At 32.5% G+C, this 14,964-nt stretch overlaps 1 long non-coding RNA gene across 1 annotated transcript; it reads right to left on the bottom strand.

Annotated features, from left to right (window-relative positions):
• Positions 1 to 7,815: 7,815 nt before the first annotated feature.
• On the bottom strand, positions 7,816 to 8,843 carry LOC125051964. Its single transcript, XR_007117377.1, has 2 exons — positions 8,429 to 8,843; positions 7,816 to 8,342 (listed from the first exon to the last, which is right to left on the bottom strand). It is a non-coding gene; the product is annotated as an uncharacterized LOC125051964 (long non-coding RNA).
• Between the last annotated feature and the right edge of the window lie 6,121 nt (positions 8,844 to 14,964).

Here is a 14,964-nt window from a genome sequence, read left to right as displayed (position 1 = left end):
GTGTCCCTTAAAGAAGTTTTACACATAAAGTAGCGAGCATCAATTTTATGGTTTGTATAAATAAAGATGTCTCCTATTGTTGCCAGACTTACCTAAAATTTTTTTTCGACTAAATGATAATATTATGTAAGAATTCATTCATACAAGTAAAGTATGATACCCATATGCCAAGACTTATAATTGCTATCACGCGATTTATCTAACTATAACGATTGATGATCATTATTACTTTATGGTTAGGCTAAGTCTGTTAATTACTAAGAGTAAATTATAGAGTATAATTTTTTTATAGAACAGGCAAACGGCAGGAGGCTCATGTGATGTTAAGCGATATTGCCGCACTCTTAATGCCAGAGGGCTCGCGAGTGCGTTGCCGGCCTAAACAAACAAATTGAATTGTAATAAATATACATAATAACAGAAGAACACGGTCATGCGTGACGTCTACCGAAGTTCATCGAATGAGGAATAAACATACATATATCGTTAATGTATAGTCTTAAATCATCCGAGTAAAATCCGCATTAGCGCAAAGGTCGATTTTAATTAATTGAATTTAATATTTCACAAACAGTTTCTATCAATGAATTAATGAATAATTCATTATAAAACTCATTATAATTAAAACTTGTTTTTACACCGAAAAAAGTTTAGCATTTTCAGGTAAATTGACATCAACTTCCGGCTGCATCTAAATTTATCGTTGAATTACGTATTAACATTACTACGTCTTTGGTGTATATGCGTCGACAACATATATTGGTAGTAATTGATTGATATAAGGAAACGGGTTATGGAAAATAAAGGCAAATGTTTTTTTAAATATCGAACGCGAAACTTAAATGTAATATACCTGGAACTTATATATCTTTTTTACATGTTTATTTGTTATACTAATATACCACAAAGACAGAATTATCTTAAACATGTTAATCAGCTAGAAATATTTTTACGCAACTATTCATAGCAAAATATATAACAACAGCTAAAAGTAAAAACGCTTGACGCGCTCGCTTTTTGCACCAATGGACTTTTTATTATTAATTTTTTATTTTACATTTAACATTCGCTCGAACGGTGAAGGAAAACATCGTGAGGTAACTGCTTGCATTATACCCAAAAAGTCGACGGCATGCGTCAGGCACAGAAAGCTGATTGCCTACTTGCCTATTTGATTATCAAATGATCATGAAATAGACACATAAATCTGAGGCCCAGACCTAAAAGTTCGTAGCGCAGTTGATCTCTTTTATTTTAAATATACAAATAAAGTAATCTCTAAAGTAAATGTGATATTTATTTTATATACTCAGTCATATTTTGTTTTATTATATATTATTATTTCCCCGCTTATATTCGGTCTACGTAGCGGGATATGTATCCCTTCCTCGATAAATGGACTATAAAATAATCATAATTTTAAATTTTTAACCTAATTCGCGCATTCACAAAGAGATTTTATTGATATACATATCTAGTATTGACTTTCTTACAATTGAAATCCCAGCTAAGGAACAATCTTTTAAAATACTATTGTTAATTTATTTAAACTCAACGCTTTTAATTAGCTTGTTATACAAAACAATACTGATAATAACATTATGCTGATTCCAAACGACTTCCTGCTTAATTTAACCAGAATTAAAGACCTTGAGAAACCTAACAAAATAGCTAACCTAATTTATTCGCGATAGTTAAAAACTGGTTTGCAAACTAAAAACAACCTAACGCCTCAAATCGAATGTATGTAAAGGGAGATGCCGCACACTGCCAGATTTCTAAGAAATATATATAGATGCAGAAAGGTGTTTGAACATATTGTACAGTTGTAAGCAAAATGTGTCTCTGGGAATCGAACCCATCGATTATTATGATTATCTCTAATAAACTATTCAAGTATCTGAAATAGTATTTCATTCAGATAAACTTCTTTCCATTGATGATTTATTCTCGAACCAAGTGGTACTAACATTTGTCAAGTCTGTATAAAATATTGGTATGAAAAATGTTATCCAAGTTAAATGAAACGCAAAACTGAGATTTTTGAAACAAATATTTTACGCAGTAGCGACAGTTCTGTCACCGTAAAATTGTAAACACCGTTAGATTGTAATCTATCTCGCGAGATTATAAACTGTCGAAAGATTGTGAACCTCAACGAACTGCTTACAATTTAACGTATTATTCGGTAGTTATATGAAATTGTTGGAAAGTAAAATTTATCTGTAATTGACCAAAGAAGTTTGAATGATAACTAAGTTAGTGTAGTACAATCTACCGAATAATAATACGTTAAATTGTAAGCAGTAAGCTGAGGGTCACAATCTTTCGACAGTTTATAATCTCGCGAGATAGATTACAATCTAACGGTGTTTACAATTTAACGTTAACAGTTCCAAGCTGCATTCGAAACGAAAATTCAAAAATCGAACTTTTATTTAAAACAAAAGGGTAATATTGGGATTGCAACGCTATTTCTGTACCTACTTGTTATGAATAAACATCCGGCCCCACACCTCGCTTTATGAACATTGTATTTAAAATGCTTTGTTTGTGACATTGGAAAGTTCATAATTGAGGTTCATAATTGTTTGTCTTAATATTTATCGTATACACGGAATGTCGACACATCTTAAAAATAGAAGGATAAGAATCACCCTTACTTATAAATAAAAATTAACAACACGTCCAATTGATAACCTCCTTCTTACAACGTTAGGTAAGGTTATGCATTCATTCGGGTTGTCTGGAAGAGGTCGCTTAGTGATCGAAGGCTGCCCATTGATCTACTCAATCTTTATTTCTTGTTTATTAAAGAGTAAAACTAAGTGGTAGTGGACGGTATCTATTTCGCTTTTTTTAATAGGCATTTAGATGATCAGGCTCCTGTGCCCGACACACGCCCACTTTTGGGTTATGGACGATATTTTCCTTCACCGAACGAGCGAGGGTTAGATGCGCACGTAGAAAAGTAAGTTGTGCTCTAGCCGTAGTTCGAACCTACGACGAGGATTAGAATCGCACGCTCAAGCTACTAGGTTAACACTGCTATGAAAAGTGTTAATAAATAAATAAAGACTAATGTTTTTCCTTCTACGTCCTTATACGAAGGCGTACAGTTCTCGCGTACACGTACTTCTCACACAAAGGAATATAGGCCTGTGTTTGTCAAATAATCTTTTGTCACGTTTATTTCTAGTGGAGTGATAGAGACAAAACAAACAATAACTATATTTAGCGGCTTTTAGATTAAGAGCGTAGTATGCTGTAGGGAGTTGGAGTGATTTTTTTTTGAATTAGGTATTTGTTATGAGGTAAATTATCGACAAGCATAACTAAAACATGTCTTTTAATTTTCTTATTATTTTAGGAGAATAAACGTTTTTGTATGCGCCTTTAATAGGTTATAAAAAAGGAGCGAGTTCTTGCCGTGTTGTTCGACTCTCCATAATATTGAACAGTGAACATAGATGATTGAAACGCAGATACATTGAAATGAATTTGTGTATTTCATTATTTGATATGTACAATTGTTAATAGAATTATCAAACAATGTTATATTATAAATACTATTAATTAAATTGATTGTCAATTGTAATATACTTTAACAATTAGGCATATTAATCTTTCATAATTACAATATAATTAGAAAATCACATCAATACAAATTAAATACTTTGGGCAATAATAACCTTTATTTAATTTTTAATTGTTAATAAATTAATGTGTTCCCTATGTTTAGTTATATACTTTACCTTTACGAATTTAATTTCCATATTGGAAAATATCTGGTAATATAAGCATAGATGGGTTTAATTTACCTACATTAGGTAGGCAACTGCCTCATATTCTATGATCGGCTTAGCCTTGAAAGTTGAATTGCAATGCGGTACTGATAGTCGAGCCTAGGTCCCACTACTGTTTATGTTAATTTATTTTATTATTCGATTAACATATCAACCTCAAATTATATTGAAGGAACGAATCTTGCAATTCTGTTCTTATAAACTGAATTGCGTATTATAGTTTATTGTGTTGACATAAGTGTTTTGTTTATGCTAGCACGAAAATTGTGTGTTATAATTGTTTTGAAATAATACACTTCATTGTGTTTTAATTTATGCACGAAATACTTACATACGAATATCTATAGCGAATCAAATATAGATGTACTAATAATAAAAATGTTCGTTATGTGTAAATAAAATACATTATTGTTTAAAACTAAAATATCATAACCGTTACTTAATTTATTGTATCTTTTAATTGCGTGTTATTATCCTACATGCAAAAAGTTTTTGTCAGATATTCAAGAATTAATATAGTCTTTTGTCCCAATCCTACACCAGCAGTCACTATTTCAAAAACCAATTCCAAAGTGTCGAAAGCTTGGCCACCGTAATTGAATGTTAAGTGTGTTTTTCTTTTTATTGACCGATTCAATATGTGAGGCAAGCCTAATTCGGGTGAGAGGTGGTTACTCAAGCTGGTTGCCAACGAGGAAGTGATGGAGCAATTGACCTTGGGCGCTCGCATAGCATTTGATTCTTACTCATCCTTACATAACGTAGATAAGTTTTGCAAGACGTTAACTTAATTATTTTAAGCCTTAATTCGCAAGTAACTAGACTTTAAATAGTTTAAATCTCTCAATAGTTTATTCGATTTACCTATAATAAGATTACTTTTATAACGTTTGGCAAATACATTGACGTAGCAGAAAAAATATGGCGCGTGCGCAAAAACTACTATTTTTGAAAAATAGTAATTAGTAATACGTACCTACTCACTACTCAGTGACTAACTGTCACGAAATTAATGATGGTTTATAAGTAAAATATCTTACGATTTTACATAATATTGTATTTTGACTTATATATACAACTAGCAAACTCGGCGAACTCCGTTTCGCCACCAGATGGCTTCGTTTTATGTAAAATTGCGTTTGGTGATCCCGCTTTTCTGTTGAAATTTTTCCTGAATTTTCTTTGCTATAAACCTCATGGAGCCCGAGACCTTTTCAACGAATGCAAAATCGTGGAAATCGGTTCGTGAGTTCTGGAGTTATAGCGTCAGGAAGGAAAACCCGACTTATTTTTATATACAGTAGATTTCCCCCATCAAATCTCTCAACAAGTCTATCATATAAACTTGAAATGTAATAAACTGTTTATTTAAAGCCATTTCCATGTTTTAAGGTTGTTGAGGTTGACATTTTGAAATCATTTTTTTATTGTTTTTGCAATGAAATGTATGTAACACGGCCGTTACTCATTTGAAATTTATAACACCATTTCAAAACATGGACGGTGAATATATTCTGCCCGTCATTTATAAACGTCAATTTTCATATTCAGGTCACCTGGGTTGTGAAAACATTCGAAATCTGAATGATCATGCTAACTTTTCATATAAATGATATCAGCCCACAGTCTTGTTTCAGTCAGTTGCCATTCCCTTAAACGTGATAAGGGTAAACATTTAATCACGATCAAAAATCTACAGTCTTTCTAGCCTGCTTAGTTGCAGTTACATAAGTCAACGTTAAATATTATAATAACGTAGTGTAATATTTATTATCAAAAGGTTAGCTTAATTTATTTAAATTTTGCCCCCGTTTGCCCCTGAAGTTACTAAAAGTTTTCCAATTTATAGTCAATAAATATAATAAGAAAACGAACGAATTCTGCGCTGTCATACATAACACATCGATACCTAACCCATTCAAAGCTGTACAAAATGGTCTCCTAATATGGGAAATGAATAACTATTGAACGAATGCTGTATAAATGATATACAATTTTGATACTTATTGTGTAATCTATTAGTATTACCACCGTCCAATATACTCATTTCAAGACATATCTTACATAACTTCTTCCAATAAGGAGCATTTAGTTCCAATTTAGTTTATATACCCTATCTCCTTTAAACAAATTCGCCTTATCATTGACATATCGTACAGTCGCGATGTTTACTTGAATTGATAAGCATGCGGGTTGCGGGTCCGCTAATCAATACCTAAAGCATGTCTTGACAGGCATATCTGAGTTTTACATAGCTGATAGGTAACATTTGCTGGCTTGTAATTTTAAGCTTTCTTTGCTCATTTCTTGGGATACGGATTGACACGAGCTGATTAAATGTTACTTTGAACCATCGTGTATTGGGATGAATTTCCAATGCATAATAGTGTTATTTAATACAGCATTTTATATCATTGTCACAACAAATAACATTAATGTTCGTTTGTTAGAGTTTCATCATCGGACGTTGAGGCAGAATACGAAATTTCACCCGTTTCACCTCGAAGTTCGTCGTTCCACAACTGACCATTTTTTAAGGCAGTTTTGCCCACAGAAGTACTTCCAAACCAATTCGACTAAGGGTCCTTCGCGGAAAGAGAGTACCATTACTTAAATGGCCGGCAATGCACTTGAGAGCCCTCTGGCATTCAGTGTCAATGGTCGTCGGTATCACTTAACATCAGATGAACCTCCTGCCCATTTGCCCCCTGTTCTATAAAAAAGAACAGAAATTAAGGGTCGGTTTTTTGATCCGTAGTTAACTCAACTATTGGTTAAAAATCCTTACTAATAGTTAAATATCAGCAAAATGCGTTTTTTGATCCGTGGTAACAGCATCCAATGGTAAAATATCTAACCATTTGTCAAAAAAGTTAACTACTCAGTATCGGAGGGTTAAAAAGATGGCCGCTGGTAATTTATATAGTAACAGCTGTTTGTCACAGAAATCAAACTATGATAAATACGTTTATTACTATCTAATGATGAATTTAGACATATTGAGATACTTTAATTAATGAGACGATGAAGAAGACGATAATATTATATGAGAATGTGTTAATGAGTGACCAAAAATATTTAGGCAATGTCATCCGCCATTAGAAACCTGGGATGATGTAGATTTTTGTCACTGTTACCCCCTATCGAAGGGAACAGTGCTCTGGATTGTTACTGAAATTGGGAATGATCTTAAACTGCCAATGAACAAGAGTATATATAGACAGCAGCTCATACCAACCTATTTTGCTTCATTACTAGCTACAGAACCGCAGCAGTATATAATTAAGTATATTACTGATTCATTATGTGTTTTATTGCCTATAATATTAACTTATAATTATTATAATTAAATAAAATACAAGAACAAGAGTATATATAGACAGCAGCTCATACAAACCTATTTTGCTTCATTACTAGCTACAGAACCGCAGCAGTATACAATTAAGTATATTACTAATTCATTATGTGTTTTATTGCCTATAATATTAACTTTTAATTATTATAATTAAATAAAATACAAGAACAAGAGTATATATAGACAGCAGCTCATACAAACCTATTTTGCTTCATTACTAGCTACAGAACCGCAGCAGTATACAATTAAGTATATTACTAATTCATTATGTGTTTTATTGCCTATAATATTAACTTATAATTATTATAAGTTAATATTATAGGCAATAAAATACATAATGAATTAGAGTTAATATTATTTATATATTACTAATAATATTAACTTATAATTATTATAAGTATATACAAGTATGTACTTATACTAAAAACTACAGCTACACATTAGTTAGGGACCTATGATATTCTTTAGGGCTTTTATTACATTTGTGAGTTAGCATCTACCTACTTTATTACAAGAATTTATAAATAAAACATGTGACTTGATTAATAAACTGTTTAATTATAACTTAAATACAAACCATTTTTATTAAAAAAACATTAGAAAATTTACATGAAACCCTAAAGTAGCAATTAAATATTTTCTAATTGTTCCTTCTTGCATTTCACCTCAATTTGATGCAACTCTTTTTGCTGCTACATATACTTATTGTGCCTTTCTTCCATCTGCTGCATCACTTTTTGGTGCACCTCCTCTTTATGCAGTATGCATTTTGGTGGGCCTCTCATTGGTGCAGCAAATGTTTTTGATGCTCTTCCTTAGCATAATTGAACAAATCATCCTCTCTTATTTGTCTTTGTTTCAAAAACTCATTTTTTTTTATCCGTGTGGATCATAATCCGCTTCCTTGTTTTCAAAGGGTTAAAAAAAATTTCCTTTTGTTGTAGGACACAGCTATACAAGAATAAATATAAAAATGTGCCTACACCTTTATTAAATGTATATTAAATTTAACACTTCGGTGTCTAGACCCATCTGAGTTGAAAACGTCACAGAGATTTCCAAGCTGCATCTTTTTGTAGATTGCTGCAGTGATCAGTTGTTTGCAGGTTACGACTGTGTAATCCTTGAGAAGCATCACCAGTTTGGCAGTTTCTTTTTTGGCGAAGTTAGCAGTATGGTCCCTTTAACAAAACATAAATGTATTACTTTCTATTACGAAACACAAGATAAACCGGAATAAATAACACGAAAATATGTTTTTACTTACTTATTTGACCGTTGGCTGTTTGCGGACATCGTTATTTATATATTTAAGTATCGTAAAAGGTGTAAACCGTATTAAAAAACAGAAAAACAACTTTATTTATATCGTGTTATTTAGATTAATTTGACAGTTGACACTTTCAAAGCGCAAATAACGAATGAAGATGGCAAAAATGGATTTCATTCACTCAATATGTCTAGTGTTGTCATACAAAATAAATGTTCCCCACAAAAAAGAACCACATTTTTTGGGATGTCATTGCTCATTGCACTGGCAACAAATTGACAAATTGTTAATTTTAACTATAGTTAAAAAAGGCATTGAAAAACGCATTTACGATTTTACCAATGGTTATTCATTTGACTATAGTTAATGTAACAAATGGTAAAACCATTTTTTACTACGGATCAAAAAACTGGCCCTTAAGTAGCACAAGGCGGAGAAGACGCTCATAAAAACTGTTGGGTTACAAAAACAGAAAAATCATTTTGTTTGCTCATATATTTGCATAAACGTTTGTAACTAAAAAAACTACCCTCTTGTATATCAAATTAAAATTTTAACGTGATAAGACATTATTTTACTAATAAAACTTTGCACTGAGTATAAGGGTAATTTAATTTATCGTATATTCTATATGAAATAGCTTCAGTTTTGAACTTATAAATGTATAACTAATTTTTATAAAAATTTAAATTTATATTCATTCAAAAATTGTTTTTGTTATATTTTCATAAAAAATACTTACGTTACGTATTTAAAACAGTAAATCGTGAGCTTCTTGATGCCTTTTCTCGGTAGATCCCTCTGCATTTAATGACAAATAAAATACAAATTCATTACAAATAGTATCAGGTTTAACTAAATCGAATTAAGTAATCATAATTTAGCTACGGTTGCGTAAGTAATTTTACATCTGAATTATAAACAATCGGCATTCCAAATATACAACCTTATTGCAAAACTTATGATTAATATCGCCCGTCATAAATACTGTATTAAGACCACATCTCCTAATAGCAATTAAGTATTAAGGTTTTTTTGAAGGTTCCAATGGATTGTGCATTCACTAGTCAAGGCGAGCCCTACGGCTTTGTCGGCTTGTATAGCTTAATTGCTAGAAGAAGCCAGCGTAATTGTGTAACATTGAATTAATTTGTACATAAAATCGAATATGCCACGGCTAGATATGCTAAAATAATAGGTAAGTTTGGTAGTACTATAACTTTGTTGATAATCTTATTCAGAGATCAGGGTGTACTAATTCTTTTAACTGTCAAAACTCAAAACAGTTTTTAAGAGCAATGTTACTTTGACGCAAAATAAAACCATTAATTAAATTTACGAAATAAGAAGAACTTATTATTTGTTTTATATTAAAACGTGAACTAGTTATCCCAAAGCAAGAACGTATAAATACCAATTTTGGAACGAAACTATAGGAACATTTGCCTTTTTAGGTACAAGAGTCTGTGCCGTTTATCTTTTATTTATTAGCATAAACATTGTTTCCACGTTTATTACAAATATATGCATGGATCTATATGATTCTGCACAGGTGTCATTATTATGTTTTTTCTTCATCTACGATGAGTATTTTCCTTGAAAGCTTAGTTTTATCTGTATATCTTTAATTGTGTGCTAAGCGAATTCACGTGAACTTTCAAGCATTATTATAAGTCTAAGGTAGAGTCTCCTTGTATTGAAATTAAAAAAAAAACCAGTGGCGCTACAACCATTTTTTAGGTCTGGGTCTCAGATTTTGGAATCTGTTTCATGATCGTTTGTCAATCTAATTGGCTAGTATCAGTGATCAGTCCTTTGTGCCTGACACACGCCGTCAACTTTTTGGGTCTAGGGCAAGCCGGTTTCCTCACGATGTTTTTCTTCACCATTTGAGCGAATGTTAAATGCGCACATAAACAGAGAATCCATTGGGTACGGCCGGAGATCGAACCTACGACCTCAAGGATGATCGTCGAACGCTGAAGCCTCTAGGCCAACACTGCTCGGTATTATCTAGAATATAATATATAAACACAAGCTATAAAAGTGAATGTTAACTTTAGTAACTCTTTAAATATGCATTACGCATTTTGAAATTATGCTTAAAACGCTAAATATGTATTACGCATATTAAATTTAGTTTATTTAATAGAAAATCTTACTCAGAAAGTTACTTTACCAGAACTATTAAGAAACTATCTAGAACTTTACCAGGAAGAATTTGTATCACCAAGAACTATTCAGAATTTGGTACATATTTCAAACTGACGCTTAGAATTAGTTCTGTTAAATATCCTTATTGATAGTGTTGAGTAAGGCCTACAACGCACTAGCGGCTGGCCGCAATGCGGTGTGCCGCTGCGGCCGGCCGCGGTATATACGGTCCGCCGTAGCGGCCTGCCGTATTCCGGCTAACCGTCCCTATTGCGGTCTGCCGCAATCGTCACTCGTCAGTGCTTCTTGAAATATTACAAATTCAAATTTAATGACGTGGAATAAATGATACATGTATCTTATGTTCCATAATATACATATTTTATTTTTTACTCTTTTAAAATAGGTTTACAATATTTTGTTTACATTTGTTAAATAATTATATGTGATGACGTAGGTAGGACGGCTAACCGCGCCGAGTGCGTGGAGGGGACGCGGCGCGCCGCATCATTCAACCGGTGCGGCTCGCCGGAGCTCCAGATCAACCGGAGCGGTTGACGGTTGACCGCAAGTCAGTGCGTTGTTATCGTGCGGTTTCATATAATAATCGATGTGCGGCCCGCCGCAGCGGCACACCGCATTGCGGCCAGCCGCTAGTGCGTTGTAGGTCTAATATTCATTATCTAATTGGTAAAATATTGTTGTAGGAAATAAGTTCCTTATCAAAGTGGAGCGATTTATAACTGATTGTGTAAGAATTTGGGTGTGGCAACAAGCTTTTGAGCTTTAGTGTATTTACTTAAAGCCACTCGCTTGCCGCGGTTTTGACTACGATTTATTTACATATAAATAATTATGAATGTATGTTTTGTTGTATTGATGAAGCATGATGGCAATGAACATATCGGTCGTCTAGTAATATTTTAATAATCGATCAATTGTCCAATATAATTTTATTTGTTGAACGTGGTTATAATGATTTAAATTTATGTTCTTTCTGCAAAGTAGCAATCATTATCTGATGATTGGAATAAGATTCTTATTGCTTTCATAGTAGTTCACTCACCCTTGGAATAGATAAATTTAATATTATGATTAATTTGTCACTTACTATCTACGTCTTCTCCTATTTCTCTTTCTAAAGGCAAGGAATCGTCAACCGACTACAAGTACGATAACTTCACTGACCACGACGACTGTGACATCAATTAAACTAACACAATACTACTAATAATGGTAGATAAACAAATGAGTGTTCAACTGGAAAACAAAATTGAATACGCGTTTACCAAACGACTGTATTAAGAATATTCAGTGAAAGACTGACAATTTTCTGATTGTTAGAGAAATAATGAATTAAAGAATGATAACCCGTTAACTCTTAATTAACGATTCTGATTACTGCTACAAAAACTTAACAGAACTAACCCAGAAATATCGCGTTAAATTGTTTAATAGAAACATCTTATGCATTATTACCTGCAACTGGCAAGCCAAGTGTTCCTTTACACGCGATGAGGATTGTCTAAGAGTCATACAACATTTATAATAGAAAAAAAAAACAGCAAAAAGGCTATAAAAACGAGGCCATAAATAATACAGCTTCTGCTATATCCAGTTAAGGAAAATAGGTACTTTACCGTCCGGTAAATGTCAGACTAAGTTTAAAAACAGTATATCAGAATCAGTAGTTTGACGGTTTTAGTTTTACAAGAACTGACAAGAAATGTACACATTTAGTGCTTTCAGCAATCGTGGCATGTCAGAGGCAAAGCTAAAATATTTAGATATGTTAATAATGTAACAAATGCGTGTTTACATCCGTAAAAATATTAGATTTTTGGTTAAAAGTCTTTTGTTACGGTAACTTTCGTTTGCTTTTCATATTTTAAGTTCATATTTATACAAATCTAAATCTGTAGATTTCCGAGACTTAGAGGGAGGGAAAAAGAAATTATGTTAGGAATTTAATGAAATTAAAATATTAAGTGTCGAAAAGTAATACAAATTATAAATTTAATTTTTTAAATTTATTTCTTCGATAGTAAAAACACGTGGCATTTTAATTTACAATTCGTCATCTGAGATTTCAATAAATTATTTTGCATAAAATATAAAATACTAATACAGTCGACTCTCGATAATTTGACACTCGTTAATTTGAATCTCTCGATAATTTGAAAAAAAATTGCGGTCCCTTGAAAAATACTCGATAAATTGAATAAAATCAATGATAATTGGTCCCTTCGGTAATTTGAAGATGAAAAAGTATTACCTTGCTCGCCAACATGCGATAATTTGAAATCCGGTCTTCCCTACTCTCTATAATTTGAAGCGTTTATCATGCACATACTGTCGTTTGTTTACATACATGCACAGACTTGTCAATTGTTTACATAAATGAGTCACTCACTCAAAAAAGACTTTTACAGACTTCTTTTCGAAATAAAAATTTGTGAATAATTGTTAATACATAATAATAATATAGAATTAATAAGTAACAAATTTTGATCAAATTCTTATTTCCTTCAGTCGCCCCTCCCCCTCGTGGTTATGCAAACACTTGTTATTTTGAACTCTTGATAATTTGAAATTTATCTCTGGTCTTGAGTTTCAAATTATCGAGAGTCGACTGTATCTCATAAATTCTCTTAACGAAATTTTAATTCTCCCTTTAATTCGCCCTTCTCACTCTCTCTCCATCGGTCTCAATCGCTCTCTCCCTTTTCTTCGACAAAAACGCTGCACATCAGAGTGACGTTCCGTAAAATTTTACCCTCATGCGCCCAAAGAAGTTTCACTTCAAAAACTATTTTTGATAGTCCTCAAGCTTACATTGACTGTTTATATAGCATCGAGCATTTAGTTACGTCAAACTCTTATTCTATATGCTACAAAAGTTGCTTGTTTCTAAGAAATGCCGCGGTGGTCGCCGCGAGGCTTTGTTTCCAAACGTGACGGCGCGCGCGCATATACACGCGAATTTTAAATTTGGAACAGCATACAAAATTATACTTTTTGTTTACTACATCTTTATGAATGTTTCATTCCTGATATGTGCATCTCCTATTCGAGATTCTGTTAGAGATTTAATGGACGGCCATCAATAGATTTTTCTCAAAATCTGTCCACAAAACCTTTAAGCATTAAAAATGTTTAAAATAGAATGTACATAAGAAGAGCATATTTTGTTTTATTCATTTGTTGCTTTTTGTATATGAATTTACAACAATACTCTCTAGTTACAGGATTTTGAATAAAGTTCATTATTCACAAACAATACCGATTTATTATCTGTATTACAGTATACGTTAATGTCAAATTAGTTGATTAATGTATATTTGTTACATTTCATTAATTAGATTAAACGACTTTTGCACGAACTATATTTTTTTCGAATTGAAATAGAACACAATACACAAGCTATTTAAGAAAGCTAATAAGCTACAAATACATAGAAATTTGTAACCGTTAATCTCGAAATCAATATGTTAATTTTGGACCGTTACAAAATAAAAAGCTATGCGTGGGGAATGTGGGGAGATAAAACCAACCCGCATTGCCAATCTAGTTTCACTCCCCTACGCGGGTTATTAAAATTATAGGAAGGGTGGCTAAGTGGATCAGTTTAGTTATTCATTATTATTCACAATATTAGTTCAACAGTGTTATTTAACACTAATGTAATGTGTGATTGTCTTTGGTTTATAAAGCACTTCAAAGAAGTTTATTTCGTTTTAGTACTTAAATAACCTTTCCTCAGCAATTTCAATCAAAATTTAATTTCGACCGCTTGCTAAATTATAAATAAATTCACATGTATATCCTATAAATCCGTTGTATTGAAATGTAATGTTTTTATTGTCAAATTGAAACACATATTTGAAAACGGTGCGACAACACTTGAGCCTCAGATTTATGCGTATATTTCCAGTACCAAGGAGGTGATCAGCCTGATGATTGACACAGGCCGTCCTTTTTTTAGGTCTAATAGCAAGATGAAGAGTCCCGTATGGCAAAAACCAACACAGGGTGACACGATATTTTCTTCACCGTATGATGAATAAAACCATTCATTTGTTTACAGTCAGGGTTCGAATGCACGACCTGAGGCTTGAGAGTTCAGCGCCTGGGCACAGGGCTTATACTGCTTTTAAAGGCACAGCAAAGTATTCGTTGAATAAATTCGCTTATTTTCCTGTTGTTCTCACGAGAATGTAGGTGCGTGCTCCTATTTCACCATGCCTACTGCTGATGGAGGACAAATCGTTGTTTTTTTATTATTAATTACTTACGATGTCATGTGTAACGTGGTGTAATTGTTGCAACTCCTAATACAAATATTTTGTAAAACAAAAAAAAAGTCGCGGAGAGTTTAT

Source organism: Pieris napi, chromosome 8 (genome assembly GCF_905475465.1).
Source record: "Pieris napi chromosome 8, ilPieNapi1.2, whole genome shotgun sequence".
Lineage (NCBI taxonomy): Eukaryota > Metazoa > Arthropoda > Insecta > Lepidoptera > Pieridae > Pieris > Pieris napi.
The sequence above is the reverse complement of the archived record's forward strand: the minus strand, read 5'-3'. Positions and strand labels throughout refer to the sequence as shown.